Genomic DNA, 16,665 nt, shown 5'->3' with positions numbered 1-16,665 from the left:
GAGAAAGGAGAAATTATTGATGCCAATTCCTTTTTAAATAGTAACTATGGAATTTACAGACAATGCAAGCAGACGAAATCGAATATTTGTATAAAAGGTTGTGGATTAAACTGGTGAAGACCAGTCATTGAGTAACTTAATTGCTGTCTACCAAAATTAGTCAAGAATTCTTATGGAAGTTATGGGAACACCACCTCACATCTGAGAACAGTACTCAATGGATGGGCATATCTGTAGTTATGTACACATAACTCTACAGATATACCTAGTTATTTACCTAGTGTTCATAGGGAAATAACGCTTTGAACAAAGGAGAGAATCGAACTTGGATGTTGAGGAGATGATTTTTGTAACACTTTAAGTCTACACATTGCCATAACATTATTTTAATACAAACAGAGGTTATTAAAAACTTTAAGTGATATTGATTAAAGCTTCAACAGTTATATTTCTTTAGTGTAATTTTAGTGTAATTCAATCCACTGTTAGAGTGAACACAGCAGCCAAACAGTTAATGAATATTAAAATCAAGTCAATTAAATAATTATGCTGGAAATGTAAAGCAACTGCTTTCCTTAAAAAAAAAATTATAATTGATTTTAACATAAAAGAAACTGGCATGGAATCAGCCTTGTTCAGATTTGATGTGCAGAAAGTCATCCCAAGATTTTAGTTCATTTAAATTTCTAAGGTTTCACAAAATAATCTTGGACATTTAAAGGATACGGTGGTTAGTGGTTATCATAGTTTACCAATCTGTATATTCCATGTGTCTTTTATGTCTTATCTCAACAGTTTGACCATAGGATATACCATAAGAATAGGGAATATGCTTTATCTTTGTAGGGAAGAAAAAAAAAAACACTAGTATCTGATCAAGAGAGAAGGAAATGAAAATGTTGAATTTCTGTAGGATACAGGCAATTTTTTTATTTTTTTGTTTTAGAAATACCTCTGGCAAAAGAAATAGATATTCAACTTTATTCTCAAAAGAGGGCTGTTTAGTTATATAAATATTTAGTATCGTAAATAGCAACATTTATTTTTAGCAATATTTAGTGACATCACTTTCTGCATTCTCACAGGATTCGGTGGAGCATGGCTGGCCAGTTTCTTTTTGAGGTTAGATACATCTTCTATCTTGTTATAATGGTTAATAATCCAATACACAAACATCCTACTGATCCCGAGTGCTTTTAGTGTGTTGAAAATAACAGGTGACTGCATTCCAACCTTGTGAAGCGACATTACAACTGCATGGTTCTCATAATCTCCCCATTGCATGTTAACCCATACAGCTAGACAATTTTCTCTCTCTACTGATAAACACACAAGTGTTGGCCATGCACAGCACTCCTAATGGAACTGGGCTCATGCAATTCTGCAGACAGCACTGGGTGGTGCAGAAGTTGTAACAGTATTTATGGCCAAGACTGTGTATGATTTTGTTATGGGAAATTTTGTTTCCGGAGTGGTGGAAGTGAAGATTTTGGAAGAGTTGATTAGGGCCTACATGCAGAAATGGGCTGACAGAGAATCTATACTTTGCAATGACATGGGCTTACTAAGGAAAGGAGGACACATTTGAGCAACTTGCTCACATTGTATAATAATTACCATTGAGTTAGACAAGGGGAACAGATATACCATGATACTTTTGGATTTTGTTAAGGCTTTTCAGAGAATACAGCATGGAAGAGAATTGCATAAATTGGAGAATATGGGATTGGATTATAAAATATTAGCAAGGATAAGAGAATGACTGACTGATATACTTCAAAATGTAGTTATGGAGAAATATGAGTCTGCAAGATAACCCATGGTGTACGTACCACAAGGATCAGCCAGTGGTCCAGAGTTATTCAATCCATCTGTTAATGACATTGGGATTTAATATGCAGCAGAGCAATTTGATGATGATGGAAAGACAGGCAGTGTAATTGGGAATGCAGCTGATATGCGGTACTTGCAGAATGATTTGAATAGATGGAATTGTGGGCATGTGATAATGGCTATCAGTTCAATGTTAGTAAATGTAAAGTCGTGCACTTTAGTATGATGAGATATACAATGTCATATTATTATTATTATTATTCAGGCCTCCATGGAGTCAAAAGACTCATTGTGGGAAGTCCTTCCTAAGAACATAAAGTATCATACCACTCCTTAAACTCATTGACCGTTCTCGCCCTCACCACTCCATCGGGCAATGCATTCCACAGCTCAACCACCCTCCACGCAAAGAAACCACTCCTCACCCTCTTGCTCACAGTTTCCTTTCGTAACTTGCAGGGATGGCCTCTTGTCATCACTCCTTCCCGCTGTTCCACCAAGCGAAAGAACTCCCCAGTGTCAACCCTGTAAACACTTCTTTAAAAGTTTAAAAGTCTAAACATATCACATCTCCTTCTTCTATCCACCAAACTCTGCTGTCCACATTCCCTCAGCCGATCCTCATAACTATCCTTGTACAGTCCTGAAACCATCTTTGTCATCCGTCTTTGTATCCTTTCCACAGTTAATTTATCCCCTTCAAATCCTGAGGACCAAATCTGAGAACAATAGTCCAAGTGTGGTCTGATCAGAGCCTTATACAACAGAATGATCACCCTCTTATCTCTGCAGGTCAGTGTCCTTCTCATAATTGCAGCAATCCTCTGTGTTACCTTCACCACCTTCGCAATATGTCCCCTAACTTCAGGTTTCTATCAATCATCAACCCCAGATCTCTTGTCTCCCCTACTTCCTCCAGTATAACTCCTCCCATAGAGTATGCAGCATCCCATCAATGTTTCCCAAACCTCAAGACCTTACATTTTGCTGCATTAAACTGACATCCCCATTCATTTGCCCATCTATCTAGCTTATTCAAATCCTCTTGCAGGACTACCACATCTGCACTATTACTAATAATCCTTCCCAGCTTCGCATCATCTGCAAACAACTGAATATCCCCTTGCAATTCACTGGCAATGTCATTGATATAAAGGTTAAACAATATAGGTCCTAGTACTGAGCCCTGCGGGACCCCACTTGTAACCCTCTGTCTCCTTGAAACTGCTCCACCATACACAACTCTCTGATACCTATGAGACAGCCAAACCTGAATCCAGTTGACCAATCTGAGACCCATGTGCTGCAATTTAAATATCAGCTTATCATGTGGCACCATGTCAAATGCCTTTGCTAAGTCTAAGAAAATTGCAGTATATGCCTTTCCCTCATCGAATGTTCTTGTAACTTTATTATAAAAGGCTAGCATATTGCTAAAACAAGAGCACCTTTTCACAAATCCATGTTGACTCTCACAGATAACATTACCCTCATCTGCCCAATGCTGTATACGGTCCCTCACTACTTTCTCCAAGATCTTAACAACTACTGAGGCCACACAGACTGGCCTATAATTAGACACTTCCAGTCTGTTACCACCCTTATGCAATGGCACTATCTTACCTTCCTTTCATTCCCTGGGCACCTTTGGCGAAGCCAGACTTTCATTGAAAAGCCAGGTTAAAGGCACTGTCAGTTCCCTAGCACATTCTCTCAAAACTCGTGGTGGAATACCATCCAGTCCCAAAGCTTTACTGACATCCAAAGTACTCAGTATCTGAAACACACTCTCCTCCTGTACCTCTAAACCTCGAACCAGCCCTATCCCTCTAGCATTAAAACTGACTCCTCTAGGATGAAATACTCCAATAAAGTGCTCATTGAACAATTCCACTATGTCCTCTGCATCAGTCACTCTATTCCCATTTTTATCCCACAATATCATTCTTCCACAGTCATTTCTCCTTCTACTGGCCACATAGCTAAAAAATTCCCTAGGATTTTCTTTGGATCTTAGGGCCAATCTCCTCTCATATTCCAGTTTCGCTTTCCTTACCACACCAGTCACTCTTCTGGCCTGTGTCTTATATTCTTCATGCATCCTCTCTTCACCTGTCTCCTTATATCTCTTCCATAGCCTCTTTTTCACATGCAATTCCTGTTTAATATTATTTGTCATCGACTTTACTCCAAATTGTGTCTCTTCTTCACTCGTGGTATACAGCTTACCATTGCTGCTAACAAATATTCTTTCACAATTTTCCACGCACTAATGATATCCTGGCCTTCCAATTCCTCCCTCCATGAAACTTCCCGAAGTTGACGTCTAAGACTATTATAATCACCTGCATTATAATTCCACATAAGTTCCCATCTCTTTGATACTCCTGCATGTCTATTCATTTTTCAAGTCAAAACCATATGGTCACTCTCTCTCCAACTGGTGGGAGAGATGTCATCTCAGTTATTATCAACTCTTCTGATGCTATAACCAAATCCAAAACTCTTGAATCTCTTGTTCCCTCTGTTACATGTTGCCTAAGATATTTGTACCTCAAGAATTCTAGAAATTCCATTCCCCTATTGCTACATGCATCTTCCTCTCTCCAATTTATACTACTGTAGTTAAAATCTCCCATAACAATCATTCTTCTTGCACTTGCCAAACTTAGCTGTCTAAACATCTCCTGGTCCCCATCCTCTGTGCTCCTGGGTCTGTAGCAACACCCCACTAAATATCCTGTCTTGCCTACCTCTACCTCACAACATATGCTCTCAAAATCATTTGTCTCACTTCCTTCCAAAGCCTCCACTCTTAGAGGACATAGGTCATCACTTATCATTAGCAGTACCCCACCACCAAGCTTTCCTCTCCTATCCTGATGAAAAATGCTATACCCAGCGACTTCTATTCCTGTTATTATATTCCCTTCTGTCAACCACGTCTCAGTGATCTCAATAATTTTTGGCCAGTCTGATGCTATCTGCGCCACCAATTCCTCTCCCTTATTCCGGATACTCCTGGCATTAGTATAAAGCATTATATTGGTGGAATTATGCTAGAAGAAAGGGATTAGACTAAAAATCTTGGGATTTTCGTAGATAGAAAATTAAAGTTCAAGCACCATACAGGAAAGATTACAAATATAACTGAGAGGTAATTGCAATGTTGAAATGAAACCTGAAATGTAAGTCAGTTTGCCTCTTTACAAAGCATTGATAACTTCATCTGGACAGTTGTGTGCAGATCTGGCCTTCTGGTTTCCAAGGTGATGCAGATACAGTGCAAAGGGTGAAAGATGATATCAGGACTGTGTGTGTGTGGAATATAGATTATGAGGAGAAATGGAGAATTTGTGGATTGCAGATGCTGGCAGATAGGAGAAATAGGGGATGATATGATACAGAGCTACAAACTTTTCAGAGTCATACAGGATACCAGTAGATGGAATTTTTCATTTTATGGAGGGTAGAAAAAGGATGTGATGAATGAATATAATCAAGAAATGGGCGAGATGTAGATTTTTCTCTCATAGAGCAATGCATGACTAGAATTAATTACCTCTGGAGGCTGTGAGCACAGATAGCATGAATGAATTCAAGAAAAGGTATGACAGTTGGTTGGAGTGATATGTAGTCTCCCTTGATGAGTCCCTCATTTCATGTAGGTCTCTGACAATTATCAACATCAAATTTCTAATACGTACCATTAGGGGGACATACAGGATATTATGATAGCAGTACATGAAATGTTTACATTATTACTAATTTCATATCAACAATTTTCTTCTAAATTAATCTGTTATCTGTCAAGACTTCAATATTGTCAGGTCTTATGTTTTACTCTTCAAAGGCACTTCTTACTGTGTCTGTCCAAATGATCATGGTCTTCTTGATGGTCTTTTTCCTAATTCTGGAACAAGAATTAGGAATGCTAACAGTGTCAGTTTCCTTCCCAATATCCTCATTTTTAATATGATTCTGACACTGATGACGTTTCTTCATTTTCGCAATCTTCCTTAGAACTCTCATTATTATTAACAGCAGACCTCCATGAAGTCAAAAAAATTCATCATGTGAGGCAACATTTTACACACAAAGCCCATCAAAACCATGCCTTAAACTCATTTAACGTACCTGCATTCACTATCAAGCAACACATTCCACTGAACAACCACCCTGTATGCAAAGAACCTACTCCTTATGTTTCTGATCATACCCTCCTTCCCCATCCCACAGAAAATTTTTTCCACATTATCCCGGTAACAACCATTTACCAACTTAAATGCCTCAATCATATCCCTTCTCTTGCTTCTATCCACAAGGTTTCGCAAACTGCATTCCTTCAATCTGTCCACATATCCGACATCCTGAAGACCAGTTACAACCTTGTCAGTCTTCTCTAGACTCTTTCCAATGTATCCTCACCACCACGAAAACCAGGGGACCAAATCTGTGTGCAATTATCAATAAGAAGCCTGATCAACACTTTATACAAGGAAACTAGAACCACTTTAAGGTACTCCACATCATTGCCATAATCTGATGTGATGTCTTCACCACTTGTGCAATGTGACCTCTGAACTTCAGATCTTTGTCCACCACTACAAGGTCTCTTATCTCCTCAACTTCCTCTAAAATTTCTTCACCAGGTGTATGCTTCACATTCCATTGGTACTTACCAAATTTCAGAAACTTACACTTGGCAACATGAAATTGAGTTCCATACTGTTGTCCACTTATATAATCTATTCAAGTCCTCCTGCAGGGCCACAACATCTGCTTGATTCCTCATCACTCTCTTCAGTTTTGCATCATCTGCAAACAGTTATATATCATCAGCTAAACCTGTCCCAATACTAAATATCATTAATATAAATTAAATAACAATGGTCACAAAACAGACCCCTATGGCACACTACTTGTGATCTCCCTCTTTTGAGATAGTGCTTCCCACCCCACATACACAGCTTACTCATACCTATCTCATAGCTATTCACCTATCCAACTCACTAGTCTATCATCCAATCCCATCTGCTTCAGTTTAGTCACCAACTTGTGGTGTGGCTATCTATCAAAAGCCTTTGCAAAATCTAACTATAACATTGTATACACATCTCTGTTGTCCAATGCATTCATCACCTTGTAATAATACATAAACAAGTTTGTAAAACATAACATACCTTAAACAAACCCATGCCGACAAGCACAAAGAATATCACCATTATCAAAAGAAAAGAAACGTAATCTTCCATTTCTTTTCCCATTAGGATATCATCTTCATTCAACCATCTTTCACTTATTTCAAAGATTTTGGGATGAATAAACTCAATCAGTGAAAGAATTTCATCTCCCTTATTTCTGATACTTCTGACATTTGTAAATAAAGACAACAGTTCACTTTTAGGTCTATAACAGTCCTACTCAAGCTACTTGTTGGCTGTAATTTTCCCACCACAACTTCTCTTGCCCAATCACCTTTATTATCACTTACCACATATATCTGCTCAGTCTCAGTAACCTCAATCGCATCCCAATCTATTTCATTTCTATGCTTCCATCTTCCATCTATCAACAGTTCCTCCAGTTCACTCACTCCAAAGCCATTCAAATGCAGTCTGAATAATTCCATTCTTCCCCTACGTGCCTACATACACAAACTGAACTCTCTTTTCCTCATGCAGTTCTGCCAGCATACCATTCATGATTCTGGCTCTCTGTCTCAACTCATCATTATCATACCTTGGCAATGCACTGACAACCTTTTCCACAATATTGTTATCTTTTACTCTTTTCAATAACCTTCTGATATCTGCCCTTACATTCTCCTTATGTCCACTTAAATCACTTGTCCCACCACAATCACATTCTCTTGCTCATTAACTCCTCATGCCCAAAGCATGAATTATCCTGGTCATTCTTCCTCCTGGATATCAGACCTTATGAACTCTCTCATTAATCAATCCTCTAACAATAGAATCTCCATGCACTGCTATTCTCGAATTATTCCTCACCTTTTTTTTCCTTTCATTTGATTCTTTTGCATATTTCATTTGTTTCCACTAAATGTCTAATATTACTCTGCATATTACTCATTTCATTTTTTAATTGAATAATCGTTCCATCTGACAATTTCACTCTCTGCCACTCCTGTAGTCTTTCTATCCGTTCTGCCACATCTTATTTCTATTTCCTCATTTCTACTTCCTATCAGTCTCTTATCATTCTTGCATTCTTTCATTTCTTTAGTCTCACTAGCTTATGTTCCATTTCTGTTTCTTTCATTTACGTGAACTTTCATTCCTTCAGTCTGTTTCACATTCATCTCATAGTCTAACAAAATATCGCACTTCCTACAAATCCATACTTTCTCTAGTCTCCTGTTCAGTCTCTCTACAAACACATTTTTCATATTTCACCACACATACATATTGCACTCATGACATTGAAGCAATTTTGAAAAATCTACTTCGTTAATGACATTTGATTTTCGTGCTGCTTGCCTAGTTGTATCACTCATAGCTCGCCTAGTTTACCACCTTGTGTGTACTGCCACTGTGTTCTGTTCAAGGCAAGATTCAAAAATTCTGTAAAAAAAAAGTCAGTAACAAATTCACAAGGCCAATAATTTCACCTCTTACTTCTGATCTCTTGCTTGCATCACACACTGACCTTCCATCTATGAATATGAATTACATACTGGAAGTTGAAAACACAGATCACTTCAAGTTTTAGATGTTCTTATCTCAGAGGTAAATCATGGAAAATTTTCATTTGAAGTTAATCTAACTGACAAGCTTAGGTGACACTATTGCTTGCATTTTAGCATACTATTGTTTAAAAAATAAACAATAGTATGCTAAAATGCAAGCAATAGTGTCAATTATTATGCTAAATACCACTTATCTTTTTCCAGAGCTCTTTACAAACATGAAGCACGTCACAGCCCTTGTTTTATTTTTAACATAGTTTTTAGATCCTCAAGTTAAAATTTGTTTGAACACTGTCTTGTGTATGGCTATTTTAGTGTTGTCACTAATTTCTCTTTTATTCCATAATTTGTCTTAGGTACACACAAGTTATTTTTATCATCTGGTCACACTCCAAAGAACTCTTCACTATTTCACCACTACAAATTTCAATTTATGCTGGAAGTTGAAAACACAGATCACTTCAAGTTTTAGATGTTCTTATCTCAGAGGTAAATCATGGAAAATTTTCATTTGAAGTTAATCTAACTGACAAGCTTAGGTGTTGGATGTTATTTGTAACTTATTTTAACAGTACTAAAACTAAATTATATATATATTATTATTATTTGACACTCCAGGGAGTCCAAGGACTCATCGAGGGAGGGCACCTACTCTACAACTCTGTCTCCACTACTCAATCCACCAACTGACTGCAACTACACCAATGCCATCTACTGCCAACCAACACCACTAGTATTTCCACAGACGCTCACAAATATCCATGCCCATGACAGGATTCGAACCTGCAGCCTTTTTGCTGGAGAGGGGATACGCTAACCAGTCGGCCAGCCAGGCCGGCTATGTTTATTTGTCCAAGTGTTTTAAAGGATAAAAAGTACAAAGACCACTACATATCTCAATGAATATTCAGGAACAAGACAACCACAGATGTGTAATTTCTTTGCCCTACATGAAAAAAATAAAATAAAAAATAATAATAAAGAAATAAACATTACAGATAAACATATATATATATATATGTATGTATTGGGTTGTTGCAAATGAAATGGCCATTGAATGACTGTCAGGTTTCTACTGATTACGAAGAAAGCAAGCGCTGAGGCATATGCAAATTTTTTATGTCATGTGACAACGTCACACATGGGTGATGCAATTGCAGTATTTGTTTTGTTCAACGAGCATTAAACATTGAATACTACCGACATCAAGTCAATCATGGAACCCAGTCAATTAAGTTTGCTATACCTTTACGAGTTCAAATTGGGAAATTCTGCAGCAGCTGCAGTAAAAAACATCAATAAAGCATTCAGTGGAGGAACAACTAATGAGAGATCCGCTCGCCATTGGTTTGCAAAATTTCGCTCAGGAGATTTGAGGCTACAAAAAACGAATCCCATGGCCATCATCCTTCCTCCATTGATTCGAATGAATTAAAGGATTTAATTGAATCAGATCTACAACAAACCGTATGAGAGATCACCGAGACACTAAATGTACACTTCTCGACTGTTTCACGGCACTTGGCAATAATAGGAAAAGTAAGGAAGCTCGACAAGTGGGTGCCTCAGGAACTCACTGATGAAAACAAAGCACGACATTTGGAAGTGTGCTCCTCTCTCTTAAGAAGTAAAGAAGAAAGGTTCCTGCAATGAATTGTGACTGTGGATGAGAAGTGGATATTCTACGACAATCGTACACATTCGTAACGGTAGTTGGGAGTGAAAGACGCTCCAGGAAGGACTCCAAAGGCACCTCTGCATCCAATGAAGATGTTGTTTACTGTATGGTGGTCTTCTGCTGGTGTTATTCACTACTCATTCCTTCCACGAGGTGAAATGATAAATGCAGCTCGATATTGTACAGTATGCGGCAAATGCATGACAAATTGTGCCTTAAGCAACCAGCACTTGTGAATAGACATGGAGTCCTATTGCTTCAGGATAACGCCCGACCACATATGGCAGTGTCAACCATACAGCAAATCAACAATTTGGGATACGAAATTGTGCCTCATCCTCTATGCTCTCCTGACATTTCCCCAACAGATTACCATTTTTTTCTGGCACTTGAGCCAATTTTTGTCCAAGAAATGCTTTGCCAATGACGCATCAATTTATCGGGCAGTGGAGGACTTCATCACTTCCAGAGACACTGATTTTTACAAATGTAGTATAAATGACCTTGCTACACGTTGACAACAATGCATTGATGCTCCTGGAGATTACTTTGATTAAACATGTATTCTTCTTCTTTTTATTCTCTTGTTTTTCAATCATCCTTAAAATCGGCCATTTTATTTGCAACAACCCAATATATCATATATATATATATATATATGCATATATAAAATTCATTTAAAGCCTATTAAAAAAAGTTCAGTACTGGAAGATACATGCTATGTCACACCATCATCCAGCCCAGAAATGAGGCATCATTAAAACACTTGGATAAAGACCATACACAATATAGAGTAATGAGAAAAATAGAAAACAAGATATAACATATCTCATAGAGATACTCTGAAAAATGGCTTCAATTTTAAAACCATTAACAATATCTTACAAAGACCACTACATATTTCAATGAATATTCAGGAACAAGACAACCATAGATGTGCAATTTCTTTTCTCTACATGAAAAAAAATAAAATAAAATAATAATAATAATAAATTAAACATTACAGATAAAACAGTGGAGGTACCAAGAAATACAATTTAAATAGTATATTGCTTGAGCACTTGAGTGTATTGCTTTTCTATGCATGTGGCATGTACTGTGGTAGACAGGCAGGATGATCTGGAGAGATGAATCTCAAAGAACATAACATAGACGTAGAAAAGCAGTGAACATATAAATTGGGATTAGTATTTCATGCCATTCCACCAAAGAAAAACATCAAATAGTTTGGTAACCCACAGAAAACACCTACATTGATTTCAACAACTATGCTTGCAGATTTAAAGAAGCCACTGAAATATTATGGTGTCCAACCCAATATAACAAAAGCCAAGGTCTTATATTAAACTACCTTTGATCTACGGATATCAAAGAGCTGTATAGCTATGAATTACAATATGACAGAAGTTACTCAGTACATTTTAACAACTGTGTCTGACTTCTTGACATTATATAATGGAAAATTGCAACTACTAGGTGGCTTGGGAAAGAGTGGTTATAGATCTAAAAGTAAACTGCTGTGTTTATTTACAAATACCAGGAACATAAGAAATAATGAAGTTGACATGGTTTTGTTGATTGAGTTTATGTGCCCAAAAATTGTTGGAATAAGTGAAACATAGTTGAATGAGGATGATATCCTGACAGGAATGGAAATGGATGAGTACAGTGTTTTTTGCAAGGATAAAAAGGACAAGAAGGGAGAGAGGGTGATACTGATGATAGCAGGAGAATTATGTCTGCATGAGGTGGATATGAAAGATGGAAATGGTAGTGGTGGTTTAGAGGCAGTGTGATGTGAGGTGGAGGTTGACAGGAAGATATATTTAGTTAGATGGTGCTATAGACTAGGCAATGTGGATCAATTAGTAAGTTTTGATGTCTCTATTCTTTTCATTAATGTCCCAATCGATGATATAATTTTCTTTTACAGAACAAATTCTTTCCCAATATCACAACACTCACTCATGTACTACGTGAGTGAGTGTTCTGGCTATTTTGTGTGGCAAAATACTTTTTACCTACAAAAAGAAGGCACAGCCATGGGCTCACCACTGTCTCCCTCCCAATTGCTAACTTTTATATGGAAGCTTTTGAGCAACATACTCTAGATTCCTTTACTTTAAAATCCAAAGTCTGACTTCTAAGTCAGACTTTGGATTTCCTGATTCAGATAAGTTTTACTAAGAATAATTAAGTATATATGCATAATTGTTTAAGTAAGAGTGGCTGTAAACGTTGTACACTACCGATATTATTAGTGTGGGTTTTTTTTTCCTTGCCTAAACTAAATACGAAATCGTTATTATTAGACCTAGTAACCTGCAGAGAAAAAAAAATGGCAGTGGCATTGTCATTCCATGATTTTAATTTAGATTTCAGTTGTTTCGTTAAGTGTGAGGTCTGTTATATGTATTCCTTTGATTACATAAATGATTTGTGGATGTTTAGTGCGGATGGAAGAAGGGTGTGTGCGAACTGTGACCTGAACAAGAAATTGGTAAATGCGAATATGAAATTGATGACAGAAAGTGCTAGTACCGATTGTGTCGCGAGTGCACGTTTGAAAGAGAAGGATGGCGGGAAAGACAGGCAAAAAAATGTTAAAAAATCAGGAAAAAAGAAAAAGAGCGATTTGACAACCGTAATGGATGTTAAAAGGGACGAAAGTGAGGCGGAAAGAAACGAAATTGAGAGAACGAATGAAAGTAGAAATGGCGTGATGCAGAAATCGCAAGTAAAAAAAATCAAAAGAATGAATGATGGCGAAAGTTGGACGCATGTTGGAACGAAAGTACGGAAACAAAGAAAGATATGTGAGAGTGAAAGTGAGAAGAATGATAGTGAAAGTTGGATGTATGTTGGACCGAAAGTACGGAAACAAAGAAGGATGAATGAGAGGGAAAGTGAGAAGAGGGGGTCGAGAGTTAAAAAGTTAGAAAGATTTAATGATAGAGAGAATGTGTTGCGAGGTTTGCAAGGCGAATTGGATTGGATGAAGCAAGAAATGAAATGGATGCAGAATGAAATTAAGAGAATTCAGGTCAAAACTATTAAAATAAATCATGATGGCATGAAAGAGTTAACGAAAGATGAGCGAGTGGCGTTGTATGGCGACTCCATTATTAAAGGTGTGCTAGAGGATAAAATGCACAAGGCATGTTTTCCAGGCGGTAAAATGAGTAGAGTGATTGAGGCATTGAATATGAGGCGGGAATGAGCAAAAGAGTTAATTGTATTAATTGGTACGAATGATTTGAGAGAGAACAAAGAGCATGTCAAAATGAATGTCAGGAGACTGCTTGGAAAGATAAAAGAGAATAGTGTGACAGGAAGGGTGGTCAGTGTGTTGCCTAGGTATGAATGTGGTGAAATGAAACGGAGAGCAAGGATTATGAATGATATTCTGGCTGAAATGTGTGAGGAGATGGGAGTACAGTTTGTTAATGTGTGGAATGAGTTTGAGGGACGAAGTGAGCTGTATGGGAGCGATGGACTGCATTTGAGTGGTTATGGTGTGAGTCGCTTGGAGAGACTGCTGCTGGAAAGTAGAGAAGTGAATAGAGAGGATGAATCAGATCAAGAGGGAAGTGATGTGGAAGAGCAGGAGAGACTGAAGAAGTGGAAATGAATGGGGAAGTGAGTGGTATGAGTATAGAAAATGAGAGAATGGGTGTGCAAGAGGAGCAGGGAAACGGGGAGGCTCAGAGTGGACAGGGGTACACAGCGTGAGAAAGGTGGATGCTCCAAGAGGAGGTGAGAGCATGTGTAGGCAGGAAAGTAATGGGATGATCAGGGATCAAGAGGAAACAGATGGAATTGCAAAGGGTTCTAAAATGAAGAAGCAGAAAGGGAAATGGCCCCAGTCCAGCATGGAGAGATCACATCGAGTGAGTGGTATCAGTGGAACTAGCTGTAGATCAAGAAATGAGTTGTTGTGTTTGTATACCAATGCTAGAAGTATAAGAAACAAGGCGGATGAAATGGTTGCACTAATTGCGTCTGTGCACCCAGAGATTGTCGGAATAAGTGAGACATGGTTAGATGAGGATGAAATCCTGACAGGAATAGAGATGGAAAAGTATGATGTGTTTCGTGAGGATAGAAGGGGTAAAAAGGGAGGGAGAGTGCTATTGATGATAGAGAAAGAGTTATGTCCATACAAGGTAGAGATGCAAGAGGGAAATAGGGCCACTGGTTTTGAGGCAGTATGGTGTGAGATAGAGGTGAATAGAATCAAATACTTGGTGGGATGTTGTTATAGACCTGGTAATGTGGATGGTGGTGATAGTGAAATGTATAGTCAAATAAGCCAAGCAAATAAGAAAAGGGTGATCATTATGGGTGATTTTAATTATGGCAATATAGACTGGAATGAAGAGATAGCAACTGGAAGTAAAGAAAATGAGGTTTCTTGAGTTTTTGAGAGATAACTACCTCAGACAGTATGTAACAGAGGGCACACGAGGATTAAGGGTCTTGGATTTGGTCATCTCATCGGAGGATGTAATTATCAATGAGGTATCAAATCATCCACCAATTGGTGAAAGTGACCATGAGGTGATTACATGGGTGGTTGCCAGCAGTGCAAGGAACCCTGTGAAAAAAGGGTATATGTGGAACTACAAGGGGGGGTGTGATTATGAAGAGCTCAGGAGACAGTTTGCAGGTGTAGCATGGAATGAGGAGTTAGCTGGAAAAGAGATCAATGCAGCTTGGGGGATTTTCGAAAAATATTTAGTAGATGCAATGTCTAAATGTATACCATGGGTGAGGTCAAATAAGGTAGGTGTGAGATGGATGAATAAAGAGATTAAGCATGCAATACAGAGAAAAAGGGCATTGTGGAGGCAGCATAAGAGAAGTGGAAGTAACCAATTTCATGAGTTCTACAAAGACCAGGCAAGGAGAGTGACTTGGTTGGTGAGAGTAGCTAAAGAGAGGTATGAACAGCAGTTAGCTAATGAAGCCAGAAAGAATCCTAGGCAGTTCTTTCGACATGTAGCCAGCAAAAGAAAGAATGATTATGGAAGGATGACATCGATTGGAGGAAATGGTATAAAGACAGCTGTTGCAGAATGTGTGGTGGAGATACTTAATGAGCAGTTCATAAAGATCTTTCAATCTTGTGAATGTGACTTCATGGAGAGATTAAGAGCAGTTGATGATGGGGAGGAGAGACTGACTGTAAGTGAGCAAGAGGTGTTTGGGGAGTTGAGTAAACTAGATGTAAATAAGGCTGTGGGACTTGATAATATATCACCGCATATTGTGAAGGAATGTGCCAGAGAGTTGACACCTGCCTGGACATATTTTTTTAATACGAGTCTTGCACTTGGTCAAGTCCCTAAAGAGTGGAAGGAGGGCAAGATTGTGCCACTTCATAAAGGAGGTGATCGAACTCAAGCATCAAACTATAGGCCTATCTGTGTGTCAGGTGTTGTGGTTAAGTTGTTGGAGAAGCTTGTGAGAACTAGGATCCAGAGTTGGGTTGACAACAAAGGTATAATCTTTGATGGACAGCATGGATTTGCTAAAGGGAGGTCATGTTTTAGTAATCTACTTACTTATTACAATAAAGTGACTGCTTCCTTGGACAGAGGAGAAGGATACACAGTAATATACTTGGATTTCGCAAAAGCTTTTGAGAGAGTACCTCATGATAAGTTGACAGTCAAACTAGAGCAGATGGGGTTGAATATTAGTGCATTGGATTGGGGACTGGCTATCTGATAGGTATCAACAAGTTGTGTATGGGGGTGCAATATCCAGGAAAAGGAAAGTCACTAGTGGAGTGCCTCAGGGGTCTGTTTTAGGGCCATTACTATTTAACTTGTATATTAATGATATTGGCAAAGATTTGGATGGAGATATTCAGTTGTTTGCAGATGATGCAAAGTTGGGACGAACCATAAAGAATAGTGAAGATGTTGTGGCCTTGCAAGAAGACTTGAATAAATTGAGTGACTGGGCAAGCAAATGGGGATGTGAGTTCAATGTTGCAAAATGTAAGGTTTTAAAATTTGGAAAACAAAGATGGGATGCAGAATTTATGCTTGGTGAGAATATATTGTTGGAAGTAGAGGAAATAAGAGATCTGGGGGTGATAGTGGATAAGGAACTAAAATTTAGGGGACACATCGCCAAAATTGTGAAGACAACACAAAGACTTCTGGGAATGATGCGGAGGATACTGACATGTAGAAGTAGGGAGATTCTTGTTCCATTGTATAAGGCTTTGATTAGGCCACACATGGACTATTGTGCCCAGATTTGGTCACCTGGTTTTCAGAAGGATGAAGAGATGTTGGAAAGGGTCCAAAGGTGACTGACTAAGGTAGTTTCTGACCTCTGGAATGTTGAGTATGAGGAAAGATTGAGAAGGTGTAATTTGCAGAGTCTGGTGGACAGGAGGAAGAGGGGAGATATGATAGAGACATAC

The 16,665-nt window shown here is 38.3% G+C and overlaps 1 protein-coding gene across 1 annotated transcript in view; it reads right to left on the bottom strand.

The window, feature by feature from the left end:
* Positions 1 to 16,665, bottom strand: part of LOC150095530 (receptor-type tyrosine-protein phosphatase epsilon-like) — an 858,461-nt gene that overhangs the window by 178,024 nt on the left and 663,772 nt on the right. The gene's annotated exons all lie outside the window — the stretch shown is intronic.

Source organism: Typopeltis vanoorti, chromosome 20, assembly GCF_054136105.1.
Source record: "Typopeltis vanoorti isolate ZY-2024b chromosome 20, IOZ_Tvanoo_1.0, whole genome shotgun sequence".
NCBI lineage: Eukaryota > Metazoa > Arthropoda > Arachnida > Uropygi > Thelyphonidae > Typopeltis > Typopeltis vanoorti.
Note: the sequence above shows the minus strand (reverse complement) of the source record. Positions and strands in the feature narration are given on the sequence as shown.